The sequence below is a fragment of the Natator depressus genome, chromosome 1 (genome assembly GCF_965152275.1).
Source record: "Natator depressus isolate rNatDep1 chromosome 1, rNatDep2.hap1, whole genome shotgun sequence".
Taxonomy (NCBI): Eukaryota; Metazoa; Chordata; order Testudines; family Cheloniidae; genus Natator; species Natator depressus.
Window position 1 is genome coordinate 81,133,846 of NC_134234.1, and position 19,251 is coordinate 81,153,096.

General features: G+C 42.0%; 1 long non-coding RNA gene across 1 annotated transcript in view; it reads right to left on the reverse strand.

The window, feature by feature from the left end:
• Positions 1-1,665: 1,665 nt before the first annotated feature.
• Positions 1,666-19,251, reverse strand: part of LOC141982313 (uncharacterized) — a 61,827-nt gene continuing 44,241 nt past the window's right edge. Inside the window, exons 2-3 of the long non-coding RNA XR_012638022.1 lie at positions 15,286-15,415; positions 1,666-1,776 (exon numbers count right to left, since the gene is read on the reverse strand). This is a non-coding gene — a long non-coding RNA (uncharacterized LOC141982313). The remainder of the gene's footprint in view (positions 1,777-15,285; positions 15,416-19,251) is intronic.

A 19,251-nucleotide genomic window follows, 5' to 3' on the forward strand; every position in this document is an offset into this window, starting at 1 on the left:
GATCGTGTGCTTATGCCACTCACGGAGGTAGGGTTTTTTATGCCAACCAGAGAGCGCTCTCTCATGGGCATAGAGCGTCTTCACCAGATGCGCTGCAGCAGCACATCTGCATCGGTACAGCTGTACCGCTGCAGCGCTGTACGTATAGTCATGGCCTAAGGAATAATCTCTCTTAATAAGCAGAATTACCAGTTAGCTAATAAATCTTATTCAGGGTACCGCACTGATATCGTGAATGATGGATTTAGACTGACAGCTAAGGAGATATATCTTCTTTGATATATTGTACAGGGCCAACCGCACATTGATACTCAGATAACAATAGAAAAGGAGTACTTGTGGCACCTTAGAGACTAACCAATTTATTTGAGCATAAGCTTTTGTGAGCTACAGCTCACTTCATCGGATGCATACTGTGGGCAGTTTCCACAGTATGCATCCGATGAAGTGAGCTGTAGCTCACGAAAGCTTATGCTCAAATAAATTGGTTAGTCTCTAAGGTGCCACAAGTACTCCTTTTCTTTTTGCGAATACAGACTAACACGGCTGTTACTCTGAAAGATAACAATAGATTATCCAGTGGTTTAAGCAACGGGGCAGTTTATGCAAAGCCTTATGTGGGCATTCCTTACTCTTGTAAATAGTCCCACTGAAGGTAATAGAGTTAATCAAACCATTTGGAACAATTTGCCAAGGGTCGTGGTGAATTGTCCATCAATTTTTAAATCAAGACTGGATGTTTGTTCTAAAAAATATACTCTAGGAATTATTGCAAAGAAGTTCTATGGCCTGTGTTATGCAGGAGGCCAGACTAGATGATCACAGTGGTCCCTTCTGACCTTGGAATCTATGAATTTATGAATCTATGAAATAAGAAAGATTTGCTCACATGAGAAAGGCTCAGCAGAATCTGATCAACAATGATAATAATTATCTCTTATGCAGCAAAGCAGTATAAAAGTCCTAAGTGTTATTATTATTATTTATTTTATTACTAATGATGATGTTTGAAAAACAAAGAAGAAACCCCATTCCTGTGTTGATCCCAGAAGAACCATGGAATAAAACAACAGGATTTGCTAAAAGGAAAGGAAAAACACACTAGGAAAAGCAAAGTTATTTTAAAGCTTTTAAGGCAGCACTACAAATATAGCCCCCAATTCTGCCTTCATTAATCTCAAGTAGTAGTTCACTCTGTGAGTAGACCCATCAGTTTATCAGTAGAACTCAACACAGAGTAAGGTACTGCTCTGTGAGAAAGAACAGTATAGTCTGGATCAAAGGCAAGTAGAAAACAAAATTAAAACTATAAAAATGTCCTTTAAGCAATGCTAACTCAAAATCACTTTTATGTATATGACCCAGAGCTGCTAAATGCCCTTAACATGGTGCATGATGGGTTTCCATAACTTCCTTCATTTGCCTAGCATAAACACCAATTCCTTTTTTAAACTCTGAACAGGACTAGGGAACCATCCATTTTTTGGAAAAACAAATATTACCCATAAACAAGTTTGGAGACAAGCTTTTGTTTTTCTTTTTTTTAAAGGATAGCAAGAGACAAAAGAATATACTTTGTTGGGATCAATTATACTCTATTTAGACCCTCTATGGTCCTCCCAAAATAAGTATAATCAGAAAAATACTGATAACATAAAAATCCTACCAAGTTCAAGGGTCATTCAGCTTCTTCAGTCATCCCTGCACCTTCAAGAGACAATGTCCTAAAAAATCCTAGGTTGCACAAGGCATTTCTTCAGCATCAGTGCAACCAACCTGAAACAAGAAAGAATATCAGCAGCTTCATTAGAAGCTCCAAATATGTGTGCATCCCTTTGCTAACTGGAACAGGTCCACTGCTCAGGACTTTGTGGCACCTCTGAGAGAGGTGAAGGACCCTTTCCCTCTTGCACAGCAGTAGTGTAGGGGCACAGCTGGCTCCCAGCCTGGTTGCTAGGCAATTCAACAAGCCCATCTAGGCCCAATGACCCCACCCCCCCTCAAAAATGGTGGTGCTTCCTGATTGGATAAGGGAGCCAGTGGTCTGCTACTTGAGCCCTGCAACAGCACAGCAGCTGATCAATGTTTAGCCCACAGCTATGCTTACCCTGCTCTCACTTCCACTTTCTGCTGTTGCCTTGCTCCAGCCCCAACCTCCCTGTCTGTTCTGGTTTCTGACTCCTGGCTCTGACCCCCTGGTTATATCTCTGACTACCCCTCTGGCTTACCCTGCGGCTTAGGCTTCTGACTCCGGTTTTGACTTCAGCTTGGCCCATCAACCCTGACTCTGGAGTCACCCTTGGACCAATGCCTGATCCCTGGATCTTCACTTCACTTCACTAACTGAACTGCCACCACAACCACCAGGCAAGGTCCTGCTCCACCCACTAGGTAGAACATCCCTGCCCCAGCAGCTTACAAGTAGAATCAGACTTCAAAAATTCTTTATGCTATAGCTGGTCCAATTTGGAATGAAGCTGCTGCCACTAGTGCTCTAGCCATCTTCTCATTTCTTCTGATGCGGGCCATCTGTACATCATCATCATCATCATCATCATCTGATGATGATGATTGATGAAAACCTGTAAGGACAAAGCCAAGGAAAAGGACATTTAAGAACCACGCTGTCAAGGTAAATAGAAGCATAGAAGCAAAGAAGAAGGGTGAATTTAGAGAAAATTAAATTAATTAAAAGTTGGCTGGAGGGCATAGATCCCTTTGGGTATGTCTACACTGCAATTAAACACCTGTGGTAGGCCAGTGTCAGCTGACTTGAGCTCGTGGGGCTGAAAGCGGGGAGGGTCCCAGAGCCCTGGCTCCAGGCCCCGCCCAAGCCCAAATGTCTACACTGCAATTTTACAGCCCCACAAGCCCAAGTCAGTTGATGCTGGCCTACCATAACTGTTTAATTGCAGTGCTGATGTCTCCTGAATGGAATCTCACAGTCCTGAAACCCCACAGCCTGCTTGTGCCCCAAGGAGGATCCCTCCTTTAGGCTAAAATCTGTCAGAAGATGGGGTGGTTGGGTTAGAACACAGCATTGTCTCCCTTCCCTCTAACCTGAAAGAATCCCAATCACATGAATTGTGCATGTTTGGAATTCCATGGGATTTGGGGACTGTGGTAGCACCATGAAACTGCTGGGATTTTCCTACATTAAAGTAGACTGCATCGAAAGGTTTACTCCTGGATGAAAAACAGCTGTCTCAATCGGACCCTGGGCAAGACCAAGGTGATACTGGTCAGAAGGGGAAACACGTTGAAGAGTTAGCCTACACATTGTCCTCCCCTTCCACTGAAAGAATCCAACCCCCTGTTAGTCAAAGACATGTGATGCCCTGGTGTCCCATTTGACTCATCACTAAGTCCAGATGATCAGATAGCATCAATGGCAAAATTGAAAGAAAAAATTCTTCCACTTTTAGCATGATTTAGCACTGCACCCCTCTTTCCAGAAAAACATCTTTCCACCAGGAATTCATCATCTCCACACTGAATGGCTGCAATTCACAGAATCTTCAGCTGAAGGTGGAAGCCATGAGGAATCTTCAGCTTGTGCAGAATGTGCCTACCCAACTTCTCAACAGAATGAGCTGCCATGAGCACATCGCTGTTGTGCTCTAATCCTTCTGCTAAATCCCTTCTGTTTATCCTTACATTGCTAGTTCTAAAACTTAGTTCTAAACTTCAGCACAATCAGTGGATCTGAACCTAGTTACATCAGTGACCACACTTACATGCATGCCTGGCTAGACAACTGCACACTCCTGGGACAATTTAGCTTACAAAGCTCAGGATGAAGTGCAAGAGCCAAAGATAAAGCACTTTTGGTTGAGGGCACTCAGCTATGGAACTGGATCTAGGGGATACTGGACTAATCCAGAGTCGAAGCACCTTCAGGACATGCAGCAAAGACCTCCTCTTTGACAGAACTATTCCATGAGAACTAGCATGGTGATGGTGGGGGAGGGAGGGTTATTCCTCAAGCAAAATCTCCTTTAATCAGGGAATAGAGAAAAGCAACAAAATCCATGATGTCTAAGAGCAAGTTCACCCAGCAGATCTAATTTACCTTGGATATCCTTGCCTACTATTATTATAAATTCTATAGAAAATACTTAGAGATAGATATATGTGAACATCAGCTCATAGAATCATAAAATCATGGGACCTCGAGAGGTCATCTGGTCCAGTCCCCTGCCCTCATGGCAGGACGAAGTATTATCTAGACCATCCCTGGCAGGTGTTTGTCTAACCTGCTCTTAAAAATCTCCAGTGAGGGAGATTCCACAACTGCTCTTAAAAATCTCAAATTATGGAGACTCCACAACCTCCCTTGGCAATTTATTCCAGTGCTTACCCACTGTGACAGTTTAGAAGTTTTTCCTAATGTCCAACCTAAACCTCCCTTGCTATTTAAGCCCATTCCTTCTTGTCCTATCCTCAGTGGTTAAGAACAACAATTTTTCTCCCTCCCCCCTGTAACAACCTTTTATGTAGTACTTGAAAACTGTTCTTATGTCCCCTCTCAGTTTTCTCTTTTCCAGACTAAACAAACCCATTTTTTTTCAAACTTCCCTCATTAGTCATCTTTTCTAGACCTTTAATCATTTTTGTTGCTCTTCTCTGGACTTTCTCCAATTTGTCCACATCTTTCCTGAAATGTGGCACCCAGAACTGGATATAATACTTCAGCTGAGGCCTAATCAGTGCAGAGTAGAGCGGAAGAATTACTTCTCGTGTGTTGCTTACAACACTCCTGCTAATACATCCAAGAATTATGTTTTATCTTTTTGCAAAAGTGTTACACTGTTGACTCGTATTTAGCTTGTGATCCACTATGATCCCCAAATCTGCTTCTGCAGTACTCCTTCCTAGGAGTCATTTCCCATTTTGTATGTGTGCCACTGATTGTTCCTTCCTAAGTGGAGTACTTTGCATTTGTCTTTTTTGAAATTCATCCTATTTACTTCAGACCATTTCTCCAGTTTGACCAGATCATTTTGAATTTTAATCCTGTCCTCCAAAGCATTTGCAACCCCTTTCAATTTAGTATCATCTGCAAACTTTATAAGTGTACTCTCTATGCCATAATCTAAATAATTGATAAAGATATTGAATAGAATGGGACCCAGAACTGAGCCCTGTGGGACCCACTTGATATGCCCTTCCAGTGAACCACTGATAACTACTCCCTGGGAACAGTTTTCCAATGAGTTCTGCACCCACCTTATAGTAGCTCCATCTGGGTTGTATTTCCCTAGTTTGTTTATGTGTAGGTCATGCAAGACAGTACCAAAAGCTTTTCTAAATCCTTATTCATGTGCACTCCTACTCTGCACCTTCAAACTCTCACTCCCATCCCAAAAGGAGGGCTGATCAGTTTCATGCAGGGTCCATGGTCCAGATCCACAGAGATACTGAGGCACCTAAGTCTAATAGTTAGGCTCCACCATACTGGCCAAGTCTCCCGTATGTCAGGAAGACTCCTGTTTACAACTCAAACTCACCTGACACCTGACTTAATAATGTTGTCTCCTGCACAAAAAAAATCCATTTATGCCAAATTCAACAATTCAGCTCCATTATTCAGAATCATAAGTGTCAGCCACATGTGGGCTTCAGCATAGGCCATGGAGCTGGAAGTGGGGTGGTAGGTGGGGGAAGCTGGGCCATAGCCTAACCACTTTTTGGCCAGGCCAAACCTGAGCAGTGCTATGACCCCCATGCACCAGGTCACAATGCCACTCTCCCAAATTTGGGGGGCAAACTTGTCAAGGGGCAAGAGTGCTACATTCACTGTACTTCAGCAAGACCATTAATAACGTAAATACTTGTTTCTATGTTTTACGTAGCAAAGTAATATAAGGGAGCTTATACTGCATCTATTCAGATAGGCTTTAGTTGCAAATTAAGTACCACCTCCAATGTCCCTGAAATTAATGTGAAAATGTTGGTCACTTTGGACACCACTGATATTTCCCAAAATCAGCGCTCAGTGTGAGAGAGGGGGGCAGGGATCCTGTGGGAAAATAATATGTGATCATGTAATTAAAGATTGTATCATAATGCATTGCACAAGAAACCTGAATATTAACATTGCCAGAATCGTGAGTGCTTGACTTTGCGACCTTAAAAATGTTATTTCAGCATTGCTTACTTTCAGTATGTCTGCACTGCACACTCTTTATGCCAGCTTGTAAAGAACATACACCCACATACACATACATACGCACCCCCTAGCCTGGGTATAAATACCAGTGTAGATGGTGAGGCACTGCTTAGGTGGGTAAAGACACGCCTGAGCCCAGAGGTATGTACCCTACACAGCTTTCTACATGTCCAAGCAGTGCCTCCCCCATTTACACTGCTATTTTTTAGCAATTGGAAAAGGTTTCACCTCAGGGAGTGGCTAAAGCCTTTCCCCACCACAGGGAAAGGCTCCGGCAGAGAGTAGGTAGTGGGAAAAGACTGCAGCCCTTTCTTGACACGTGTAGCTACATGCCACTGTGAATGTAGCCTTTCACTGTGGCATGTAGCTAGACATACCCTATACACCACTACCAGTAGTGTGCAGTGTAATCTTAGGCTTAGGCTTAGGCTTTGTGTGTAATATAAGAAGATAAGAACGGCCATACTGGGTCAGACCAAAGGTCCATCTAGCCCAGTATCCTGTCTTCCAACAGTGGCCAATGCCAGGTGCCCCAGACGGAATGAACAAAACAGGTAATCATGGAGTGATCCATCCCCTATCGCCCATTCCCAGCTTCTGGCAAACAGCGGCTAGGGACACCATCCCAGCCCATCTTGGCTAATAGCCATTGATGGACCTATCCTCCATGAATTTATCTAGTTATTTTTTGAACCCTGTTATAGTCTTTATCTTTATATTATATATATCTTTATGACAGGTTTCAGAGTAGCAGCCGTGTTAGTCTGTATTCGCAAAAAGAAAAGGAGTACTTGTGGCACCTTAGAGACTAACAAATTTATTTGAGCATAAGCTTTCGTGAGCTACAGCTCACTTCATTGGATGCATTCAGTGGAAAATACGGGGGGAGATTTATATAGAGAGAGAACATGAAACAATGGGTGTTACCATACACTCTTTAAGGAGAGTGATCAGGTAAGGTGAGCTTTTGTAGTGATAATCAAGGTGGGCCATTTCCAGCAGTTGACAAGAACGTCTGAGGAACAGTGGGGGGGGGGGTAATAGCTCACCTTACCTGATCACTCTCCTTAAAGTGTGTACGGTAACACCCATTGTTTCATGTTCTCTATGTATATAAATCTCCCCATTGTATTTTCCACTGTATGCATCCGATGAAGTGAGCTGTAGCTCACGAAAGCTTACGCTCAAATAAATTTGTTAGTCTCTAAGGTGCCACAAGTACTCCGTATATCTTTATGTTACTGACAGGGGATCTTAACCTACTCTTTAAAGTTATATTTTAAAATCTTTGTACTGTAGATGTGCATCTTAACAGAAAATAAGCAAAGAAGTGATCAGATTCTACTGTAACTCAGCAACCTATCAAACAACCCGATAGCGGACACACCATATTTTTAAAATGCATGTAACAGAGAGATTATTCAGAGAGATGTATCTTTAGTGGGGGAACAAATATGACCCCAGAGAGTCTGAGTTTAGCCTCTTAAGTGTTCCTCCTACTGAAATTTGAGAATACTACCATGCAAAGGAGTTCATTTTATACTTCAGCTTTTCTTGTATTATATATCGTTTTAATACCCCAAGAAATAAAAGTGTGGAACCGTGTCTAATATTTTATTGTACTCCTAAACTATTATGAGTTAAGTATGACAAACACCCCACTGCTTGAAGTAAGGAAGTTTTTCTTCTAACTCAATCAGAGAGCATTTCCATTAAAAGCTGAAGACCTCAGTTCTAACCCCAACAGTACCTTCTCTGCATGATTAATTATTTTTATGTGTGCTGTAGTCCATTAGGGAAGTGTCTGATGGCCTCGGGACACAGATGTCTGGCCTTTATATGCATTATTTTGTCAACCTCTGTCTCTCTCTTCTATCTTTATCCAGTGAAATACAAAACGTCATGTTTCTAATACCTTTATTTTTTGATTGTTTTGGGGTGGGGTTGTCTCTAAAAGGATTTCCTTATAAGTTATCAAAATAATCTTGAGGCAGTATTTTCAATGTTTGTGTCACTTAACCAATTTAACATTTTTAAAAAGATATGTTGGAAATATGGGCCAACATCAGTTTTTTATGGAAAGAAATCTTACACAAAAGTTCAGGAGTCTTACAGCACACAACTGATTTTGGAAAAAATGTGTAAGATACATAGAGGCCACAGCAGAATTTGTTAGATCTATTAAGAATACTAGACCAATTTTGGTCTCAGTAATGATGTGTAAAATTAGAGAAACTCAAATGACTTAAGTGGAGTTACCCCAGTTTTACAGCAGTGTAATAGAGAAATGAATTGTTCCCCTAGTCTCTGTTGATAACCTTAATATGATCTGTTGTCTGCTATTTCTGTAGTATTAGTGAGAAGAGAAATATACTTAAATATCATTATCTTATTGTGATAAAGACCTAACTCTGGCCTGTAAAATACATTCGTGATTTTTCTTCACTGTTTATGCCTTACACATAAAATAATAATCAAAAACCCTGCTAGTTGAGCTGGTTCTGAAGTATAAGGAAAAATAAATTAATAAATATTTCCTAAATCATTCTTTCAGATATGCTGCCAAAGATCCATTAAAGATTTCTGATGTACATCTACTCAGAGAAAAGAGTGAACAGTACATAGAATCATAGAATCATAGAATATCAGGGTTGGAAGGGACCCCAGAAGGTCATCTAGTCCAACCCCCTGCTCGAAGCAGGACCAATTCCCAGTTAAATCATCCCAGCCAGGGCTTTGTCAAGCCTGACCTTAAAAACCTCTAAGGAAGGAGATTCTACCACCTCCCTAGGTAACGCATTCCAGTGTTTCACCACCCTCTTAGTGAAAAAGTTTTTCCTAATATCCAATCTAAACCTCCCCCATTGCAACTTGAGACCATTACTCCTCGTTCTGTCATCTGCTACCATTGAGAACAGTCTAGAGCCATCCTCTTTGGAACCCCCTTTCAGGTAGTTGAAAGCAGCTATCAAATCCCCCCTCATTCTTCTCTTCTGCAGACTAAACAATCCCAGCTCCCTCAGCCTCTCCTCATAAGTCATGTGCTCTAGACCCCTAATCATTTTTGTTGCCCTTCGCTGGACTCTCTCCAATTTATCCACATCCTTCTTGTAGTGTGGGGCCCAAAACTGGACACAGTACTCCAGATGAGGCCTCACCAGTGTCGAATAGAGGGGAACGATCACGTCCCTCGATCTGCTCGCTATGCCCCTACTTATACATCCCAAAATGCCATTGGCCTTCTTGGCAACAAGGGCACACTGCTGACTCATATCCAGCTTCTCGTCCACTGTCACCCCTAGGTCCTTTTCCGCAGAACTGCTGCCTAGCCATTCGGTCCCTAGTCTGTAGCGGTGCATTGGATTCTTCCATCCTAAGTGCAGGACCCTGCACTTATCCTTATTGAACCTCATCAGATTTCTGACATGGAGAAAACTGGGAAAATCCTCACTGCACTGCACTCAATTGTAAAACTCCCACTGACTTCAATGGGGCAAGAATTTCACCCAACATGGGGAAACAAAAGGCTTTTTTACAGCTTTTTTTTTCGATTAGATTTTCTTAATCAACACCTATCAGCTTCAATGAGAGCTGAGTGTACTCTGAAATTTGGGCCAGTTATTTAGGTGTCTAAACATGGATTTAAATTTTGGTACCCAAGTTCGAATTTTTTCGCTACTGTGCCTAAGTAACAGTGCCCTTGATTACAATGAAACTAACAGTAAAGCTCCCATTGATTTCAGTGACAATAGGGTCAGGCTACGTATCTGTTATCATAGTACTGCTAAGTAGCACAATACTAGCACAAATGACGCCAACTGACAAAGCATCCCTCCATACTATAGAGACAACAAACTGAGGAAATGCCAATCCCACCCTCCAAAAATATCAGTGGGAAACTTAGATGTGTCACTTATTTTTACAGTTATGCCTTCAAAAGTAAACCAAGTGAACCCATCCGATCCAGGACTATTTCTTCCCGACAGCAACACGATTACATCACTTCTTTTTACCTGGGCTATATGGGCATTAAAGGCTTCTTTGTAGCTGGATGGCATGTGAGAGCATTTAATGTTTCTTAGATACCGTTCTGTTGTTTCTTCCATCTGCAGTAAGGAACCCCACTCATGGCGGGAGTATTATCACAACATTGCCTTTACCATGACAAACAGTGGTCTTTTCTTTCCATTTCAGTTTACAGACACATACTTATATAGGGGCATGCTTAGAGATAAGTAGCTCATCCACATCTGCAAACAGTTCTATTTTACATATTCCCAACTCCCCTAGATATCAAACATACATTTATTTTGGGGTTTACTCCCAGGTTTTCTATGTGTTGGATGATATATCTTTTTTAAAACAAATTTACGTAAATACAGTAAACACATAGGCCCATATCCACAAAGATGTTTAGGGCTTGTGATGCTCAGACTCACAGTGCCTAACTTTTAGATGCCTAGAAAATCACTGTGATAACACAGTGATCCACAAAACTTTAAATGCTCTCACATGCCATCCAGCTACAAAGAAGCCTTTAATGCCCATATAGCCCATATTGCGGAGAGTGGACCAGACGATACGTCTGGGGGGAGAAAGCAGAAGGAGACTCCGCTGGTTGGAAGGCATGAGATGCGATGTCCTGAGGTTGGGGGTTCCACGACCACCACTCCCAAGAGAAGGAGACGGGTGGTGGTGGTCGGGGACTCTCTCCTCCGGGGGACTGAGTCATCTATCTGCCGCCCTGACCGGGAAAACCGAGAAGTCTGCTGCTTGCCAGGGGCTAAGATTCGCGATGTGACGGAGAGACTGCCGAGACTCATCAAGCCCTCGGATCGCTACCCCTTCCTGCTTCTCCACGTGGGCACCAATGATACTGCCAAGAATGACCTTGAGTGGATCACTGCGGACTACGTGGCTCTGGGAAGAAGGATAAAGGAGTTTGAGGCGCAAGTGGTGTTCTCGTCCATCCTCCCCGTGGAAGGAAAAGGCAAGGGCAGGGACCGTCGAATCGTGGAAGTCAACGAATGGCTACGCAGGTGGTGTCGGAGAGAAGGCTTTGGATTCTTTGACCATGGGATGGTGTTCCATGAAGGAGGAGTGCTGGGCAGAGACGGGCTCCATCTTACGAAGAGAGGGAAGAGCATCTTTGCGAGCAGGCTGGCTAACCTAGTAAGGAGGGCTTTAAACTAGGTTCACCGGGGGAATGAGACCAAAGCCCTGAGGTAAGTGGGAAAACGGGATACCGGGAGGAAGCACAGGCAGGAACGTCTGTGAGGGGAGGGCTCCTGCCTCATACTGAGAATGAGGGGCGATCAGCAGGTTCTCTCAAGTGCTTATATCCGAATGCACAAAGCCTTGGAAACAAGCAGGGAGAACTGGAGGTCCTGGTGATGTCAGGGAATTATGACGTGATTGGAATAACAGAGACTTGGTGGGATAACTCACATGACTGGAGTACTGTCATGGATGGTTATAAACTGTTCAGGAAGGACAGGCAGGGCAGAAAAGGTGGGGGAGTAGCACTGTATGTAAGGGAGCAGTATGACTGCTCAGAGCTCCGGTACGAAACTGCAGAAAAACCTGAGTGTCTCTGGATTAAGTTTAGAAGTGTGAGCAACAAGAGTGATGTAGTGGTGGGAGTCTGCTATAGACCACCGGATCAGGGGGATGAGGTGGATGAGGCTTTCTTCCGGCAACTCGCAGAAGTTACTAGATCGCACGCCCTGGTTCTCATGGGTGACTTCAATTTTCCTGATATTTGCTGGGAGAGCAATACAGCGGTGCATAGACAATCCAGGAAGTTTTTGGAAAGCGTAGGGGACAATTTCCTGGTGCAAGTGCTAGACGAGCCAACTAGGGGGGGAGCTTTTCTTGACCTCCTGCTCACAAACAGGGAAGAATTAGTGGGATGATTTAATTGGGGATTGGTCCTGCTTTGAGCAGGGGGTTGGACTAGATGACCTCTTGAGGTCCCTTCCAACCCTGATATTCTATGATTCTATGAAAACCTGAGTTAGGAGCCTGGGCTCCCTATACAATGAATGGGTAGAGATAGGCGCCTTAGAATGGGATCCACAAAAGCCAGCACATTATGTGGGGAGCCACCGAAACTAGCCAATGGAAGATGCTAAGAAGAGGGGTGTTTGCTAAAAGAAAGCATTTATCACAACTATTATGATAGTGGTCTTTTTCTTTCCTTTCCAGTTTCTAGACACATACCTGTATGGAGACATGGTTAGAGATAAGTCTCTCTTGTGGATTTTGGCACCTAAATCTGGGCTGGAAGGAGGCATCTATCTCCACTAGCCATTCACAAACTGAGGGAAAATAGGCAATCCTCCATCTAACTGGTGTGCAGGGTCCAGTCCTGCACGGAGGACACAGGTGTACTCAGTAGTTATTAGGGATTCTCAGGATGCACCACGGTGGCTCAGCAAGAGGAAAGACCATGATGCACCATGGTAGGTGTAGTCTAGCCAGGGAGTCTGGCTTATAGGGCAGATTGGGCACATGTGCCACATGAACTTCAATTTCCGTAAGGCATGGTAGCAGCATTTCAAATCAAAATGTTTCGTTTTCAGCTGAAAGCATTTGGCCAAAAAAAATTTGATTTAGTTTTTTCACCTAAAAGTTGTTTGTTGTTTTAAGACAAAAAACTGCCAACCAGTTCTACTAGGGCATCATAAAACCATGCAAGCTGAACCTGCTTAGAAGACTCACAGTGAACCAAAACAGCCCAGTATGACATAGCTCCATTCAGCGCCTATTACTTTGTTTAGGCCCCTTCCTTCCCTTCTTCTCACCAATCCTGGCTATCTTGAGTCCAATATTGCATAGATCTTTTAAGGATTCCAGTGTGTGGCCTGGCTGATAGAGCACAGAATTCTCTGCTGGGTATACAAACCTCTGGAGGGCCAGTGATACAGGCCAAAACACTTTTGAATTAAAAGCAGTCTGCTGTGGAAGCCAAAAAAAAAAAAAAAACAAGTCCAAAGAGATGTGTAGAAGTGAGTCAGGGAACTGAGTTGACAATAGGGAGTTCATGCAATTGAATTCCTCATCTCCATGCCCTTTAACTCTGACTTCTCAAGCTTTGCCAACCCAGCTCAGAGGATATACTGCAGCTCTGTATGCCCCACTGTAGGTCTGAGGGTCTTGAGGCACTGAGTTCGGACTCTTCGTAACTCCCTGTAGGAGGCATTTAATTCAGGAGATATTTAACTACAGAATTCAAATACACTGCTGGAGAAAATCATGATTTTTCTCCTCCTCACCTGATCAGGGAACAGATCTCAGTACGTTTTTTACTCGATGCTTCCTATTTAAGGTACACAATCGACATTGTGAAAAAGAAGAAACTGATCACCAGGAAAACCCTTATCTTACCTATTTTTAAAAATTCCGTTCCAAATCAAAGGTTTTAAGTTTTAAGATAAAAAAGTAGTATCTGAAGTCTTGAAAGTTACCCATTGGCCACTTTTAGATCTCATCTGTAATCCCCTGATGTCCTTTCTGAAGTAAGCTCAGTAATTTAATTTTAAAAAATTAAGAAGAAGGTTGGTGGTTTTGTTCTTGATTGTACAATAAGCACTATAAAGTATTCTTTGGATGGTATTCTTGCCCATTCCAGGGCAAGATTATTCTCCATGGTCTGGAGGAGGTTGAGTAGGGTCTGTGCTAAGGCTGGAGGCCCAGAAGGAATTCCTTTGTGGGTCTTTGTGGTGTGCATATCAGAATGGTAGTTTAGCTGACCTTGTGGCTGGGTAGAAGGTAACTATGCTCTCACATAGCCAGACCTGAGTAGCTCTTAATGAGCACAGACCTTAAAAATGGATGCCATTTCCCCCATCTTGTGGAAGTTATTGCAGGGTTTGCAGGGTGGGTCCCATATGACCTCAAGCCAGCCTTGCTTACACTCACCATTTTAAACTCTCTAATTTTCTCCTCGGGCAAATTTTCCCTATTGCCAAGTGATCTCTGTCCTGTCCTCCCTTTTATCCTCCCCCTTTTTTGTTCCTCCCACCACCCTTAAATCAGTCCTTCAGAAGCCTGCTTAGTTACATACAAATCTGAATGGAGAACTTGGACCTTTCTTGTATACATAATTTTCAAATCCCCAGATATGGTCTGCAGTGGGAATAAACTGTGCTTACTAAAATTTAAAAAGTGCTTAAAATAGCCACTCTTCATATTGCAGAGTTTAAGGGCTTGATTTTTAAAGGTATTGAGCACCTGCAGCTGGTATTGACTTTGATAGGAGTTGTGTGTGCTCCTCCCCTCTGCAAATCAGACCATGAATGTTTCATTTTAAATATTTACAATCTCTGGAGCTGGTCAAGTGGCTAACTCGGTGCCTGATCCATTTGGAGGTATTCATGACTCCAGTACATCTGGTTCATAATATGCTCAAATTCCAGCTGAAGCTGTTAATTCATACAGTTTAGGGAGTATTTACTCTGTTTAACTAGATGCATTGCAAATGATCTTCCTTTTCATCTCAAACGTTGTTCATCCTCTGAGCACCTGCACTGGGTTTTCCCGTAGAAATCCTGCACTTATTTCTCTCCCTCTCCTTCTATCGCAACCAGGTGGGCAAATGATTTGTTTATTCAAATTTCAGAGGGTTTTTTATTTAGTTTTTGTTTGTTATTTTTTTAAATCACAGTTCTATAGGGAATATGTAGCTAATTTAAAATACTTCACAAAATTGCACTGTAAGATGCTCATAAAAGAATGACACTACAACTTACATCAAACAAGCAAACATTTGTTATGGGGACAGTAAAATTTACTTTTCACAAAAGGAGCCTACAGTAATAATGCATTCAATTCTATTTCCCAGAATGCTTCTTAAGTATGTTAATAAAGTCTTTATTGTGTCTGCTTATAAAAGTTGCCACCATTTCCCATTAGAAAGTCTCTGTTTATTCATCAAACATTTACTGACAGTGACTGCTGGGAACAGGCTCAGATTTCCACTCCATTACACGTTTGTGGCATAAAACACATTAATTATAGATATATTACAATATTCAACTCATTGAGGAAAAATTAGATGATCAAGGCTCATTTTCCTTGACAATAAGCAAGTTAATGAAAATACTAATTACCTGATGATGAAGTGGAGCCTTCAGGATTGAATGCTTAGCATCTGTAGAAGAGCTCCGTGAATCTAGCACAGAATATTAAAGCCAGAAGCACTGGAAGTCTAAAGGGTGGTTCACGAGGTCATCAAGTGCCCTTTAATCACAGGACAGAGAGTTGTTAGTTTATGATATAAACTTTCGTATGCAGCTTTGATGGAAGTCATGAAAAGTCACACAAGCATAATATTCATTTAAAGCTAATTCTCACCATGAACTGATCTCCTCCATTTATTCTTTGAATTAGTAAAGTTACCCTACTGGCTCAGTAATCCTACCCTATGGCTCAGGATTAAAAGAAAGCTACATCATCTAAGGGGTACTAACTTCAGAACAAGAAATATGTGGCTCTTAGGAACATAGTAGGATAAAGCATGTTCACAAGAATTACTGTATCTGTTCTGAGTTCAGTTAAGTCATCAAAACTAATAACATATGAAGTTAAGCTACAATCTTCTTCAGAAGGAATTTTTTTAATTGCAACTGCCTCTGCACTTGTATATTTCTTATTGCCAGTTCTACTTAATGCTGTAAATCAGAACAACTAAACTGCTGATCCCATCTTTTGGTTTCTGGCCAAGATCAATTTTTACTTCCCATCTGTTTTTGACATTCTACCAATAGCTCTATTTAGCTGTTCTTTCTTTTCTGGACATTATGTATTGAAAAGTATTCCGAAACACTGTGCATGTTGGTGATAAAAGCAAAGCTTTGATTTATGTTTATTCAGTTTAGCTCTTCCCCCCACACTCCATATGTCTGCCATTAACTTTTTAGCATACAGGGGTGAACATAATTTTAAATATGCTAATATTTTACCTCACAGTTTAGTACTCTTCCACACTGTTAAATGGTAAACAATAACCTACTAATCACACAATATTTTTGTCATATATGATTCAACAAACCTGCTACTTAGATTTTCTGTGATCATAAATGCTGCTGCATCTAATGAAAACCGTATGCTTTCTCTCTACCTGGTTCATTCGTTTCTAGACATCTGAGTTCAAATTGCATTATAGGTCAGAATTGAAAATGTATTTGATGTGATTTGTTGGGCTGACACCCATTTGTTAAAATCCTGTTTCCAGTTTATGAATTTAGAAAGCTACTGGGTAGTTGGCAGCCTCATTCCCAGGTACATAATAGTAGGGAATATGTAGAACCGGATTAATCACGTAGGCAAATCTGTCTGTATTGTGACGGCTAGAGCGTTACAAAATATTCGATTTGAAAGTGAACAGTACTCCAAATCAGACCTTTTTTCATTTAAGTTGCAGTGTTTTATTAAAAGCTATTTTTGTTGTATCTCCAAAACTTTTATAAAAATTGTACAGAAATGGCCTGGTTTCCCTATCCAGCACCTCTGATAACAAGCTACAGATGTTTGCACCATCTAGATGGCAGCCAGGATTTTGACGGAGTTGACCACAGAGCATGTCACATGTTGAATTTTGAGCTTGGATTAGTCACATGACATAGTCTCTCTCACTTTCACTGAATGGCCAAGCCAACCTCATGTGCCGAGGAAGGTCAGAGAAGACATTTTGAATACAGAGGGAGAGGCTACTTTATTGTGCTAACTCCCCTCCTTCCCCCCCACCCCACCATTCTTGTGTCTGTTAGACTACTGATACACCAGCTTTATGTTCTTATAGTTCAACCAGTTTGCAGGAGAGTGTTGTTGTTCATTGTTAGTTCCTTCTCACGCTGAAATCTGGCAGGAGTTTTAGCACAGGGTCTACATTTACTTAGGATAGTAGTCCTATTTTCTAGACTTCTCCAAGCTACTGATTTGTTTTTACAGTCTGTGGTGTCTGAGCTGCATGTTACTAGATTTTGTTTCCCAGTGGATTCCCAGCCTCTCCTCTTAGAAAGATCAGAGTTTTTGTTCTACTAGCATCACACACTGGGAACTTATATCGCCGTGGCGACATCTCTCAAGGAAGTGAAAAATCCACACCACTGCGAGACGTAAGTATGTCAGCCTAACTCCTGGCGTACACCATGCCAGATTGCCAGCAGAATTCTTCTGTTGACCTAGCTACCACCTCTCGGGCAGGTGGATTACCTATGCTGAGGGGAGAACCCCACCGTTGACATAGGTAGTGTCTACATTGAAGCCCTAGAGTGGCTCAGCTCCAGCTATGCTGCTGTACCGTTTTCAGTGTAGCTATACCCCTAGTGTCCGTGTCTGTGTATTCCTGGCCTGGCAGAGAGAGGCCTAGGATACTATGCTCCTCTAGGCCAGAACCAGTAGTGCCAATTTCTGGAATTCTCTGAGGTATTATTACTAAAGCTAGGAAATGATCAACTTTTAGTTTCTGAGATTTCTGAAATTCACATTAATAGGCTTTTAGTGCTAGCTCCCCAGGTAGGCCTGAGTTTTGCTTGGAGTGCCAAAAGAGGGACATGCCATTCTTCTGCCATTCTTCCCTGGTCCTGTGAGCAGCTGGAAACCAGGTACAACAGCTTCAGTCACCAGGCTAGGATCGCTGAAACACAGAATGCTCCAGCCATACTCTCGCCTCCTATGGCTGGCTTGCCCTTGTAACACCCACTATGTCAGAGGGCCAGGAGCTGGTGGCAAAGAGCTGGCTATGCTTGCTGACACCACTCAGGGATTCTCCTAAAGAAGGAATGCTTAGAGGGCCACTGCACTAGCCAGGATCGCTGGAGCACATCCTGCCCTGCCGTGCCCTTTTCTTGTCTTCATGCCCCTCATGCCATATAGCCAGAAGCATTTTTAAGTCCTTTGTGCCAATGGACTAGTGCAAAGGTGAATGACAAGGGACCAAGGATCTGGGGCCATCTTTTTATAGTGGCCTGCACTTACCTATGCTACTGGCATTTTATATTCTTTCACATTGAATTTATTTTTTCCAGTGTTCGAAATTCTAAATAAATATCACTGTATCATTATTCATTCTTGTTTATCTTACTGCTTTACAAAGGAACACAGTTCCCTGACAAAGATGAAATATTGGGAAAAGGGGACTGTGCCCAGGCTATATAAATGTGGAATATCGGTCTGTAATATAGGAGATGCAGGCATTAATATATAAACACTAGTGCTTTGATGCAAAAGCAGACCAGAACTATGACTACAATCAGGGAGCTGTAAAATAGTATGGCAATAATATTGTGATGCTTATATAGAATCTTGGATTCAAACAGACCCTCCCTTAATGAGCAAAAGTGGATTTACATAGAAAACATGAACATTTCACCATTATCTCATCTCTTTGTCTCTTTCAAGGAAAAAATAATTTCCATGATATGAAATTGTGTAAAACATTATCACATGACGTTTTGCATAACAATTTTCACCAAGTTTATAAAGCTCTAGAAAACTTGTCATATTTTACCCTGGTTCAGCAGACAGAGTTCTCATTTACATCAACAAGAGTTCTATGTAATTCCTTATCATTGGGTCTATGTGATATTTCTCCTTAAGTTGCATGAACATACAGTTTAGTCACAATTTAAAAGGAACAGTGGGAATGACTGGTAGAGTGGTAAACAGAGACCTATTTTTGAGTGTATGTTAAACACAGTAGCATAAATTTTGGAAACAATTTGTCACAGAGATGCCATAGTGTAGCATGACACTTGATTACCTTTCTGACAAAGAAATAAGCAACAAAGGCAACCTCAAGCAATGACACAAAGAGGAAACTGAAAGCCACACATTACCAGTATGGAATGCCCTTTATGACAGCTGCTGTCCAAACTCTCTTGAACTCTGGATAAACTGTGATTAGAGATGGGCCTGAGCCAAAACCCTGAATTCAAACACCCCAAATCTTTGGGGTTTTCAAACTCTGGAATTAACGTCTGCAGCCTACCCCCATCCCTGCTAGGGATATTTCTGTCTGTTAAGGAAATAAAATCACATATTGGCAACTGGAAATTATTATTATTATTTATTAT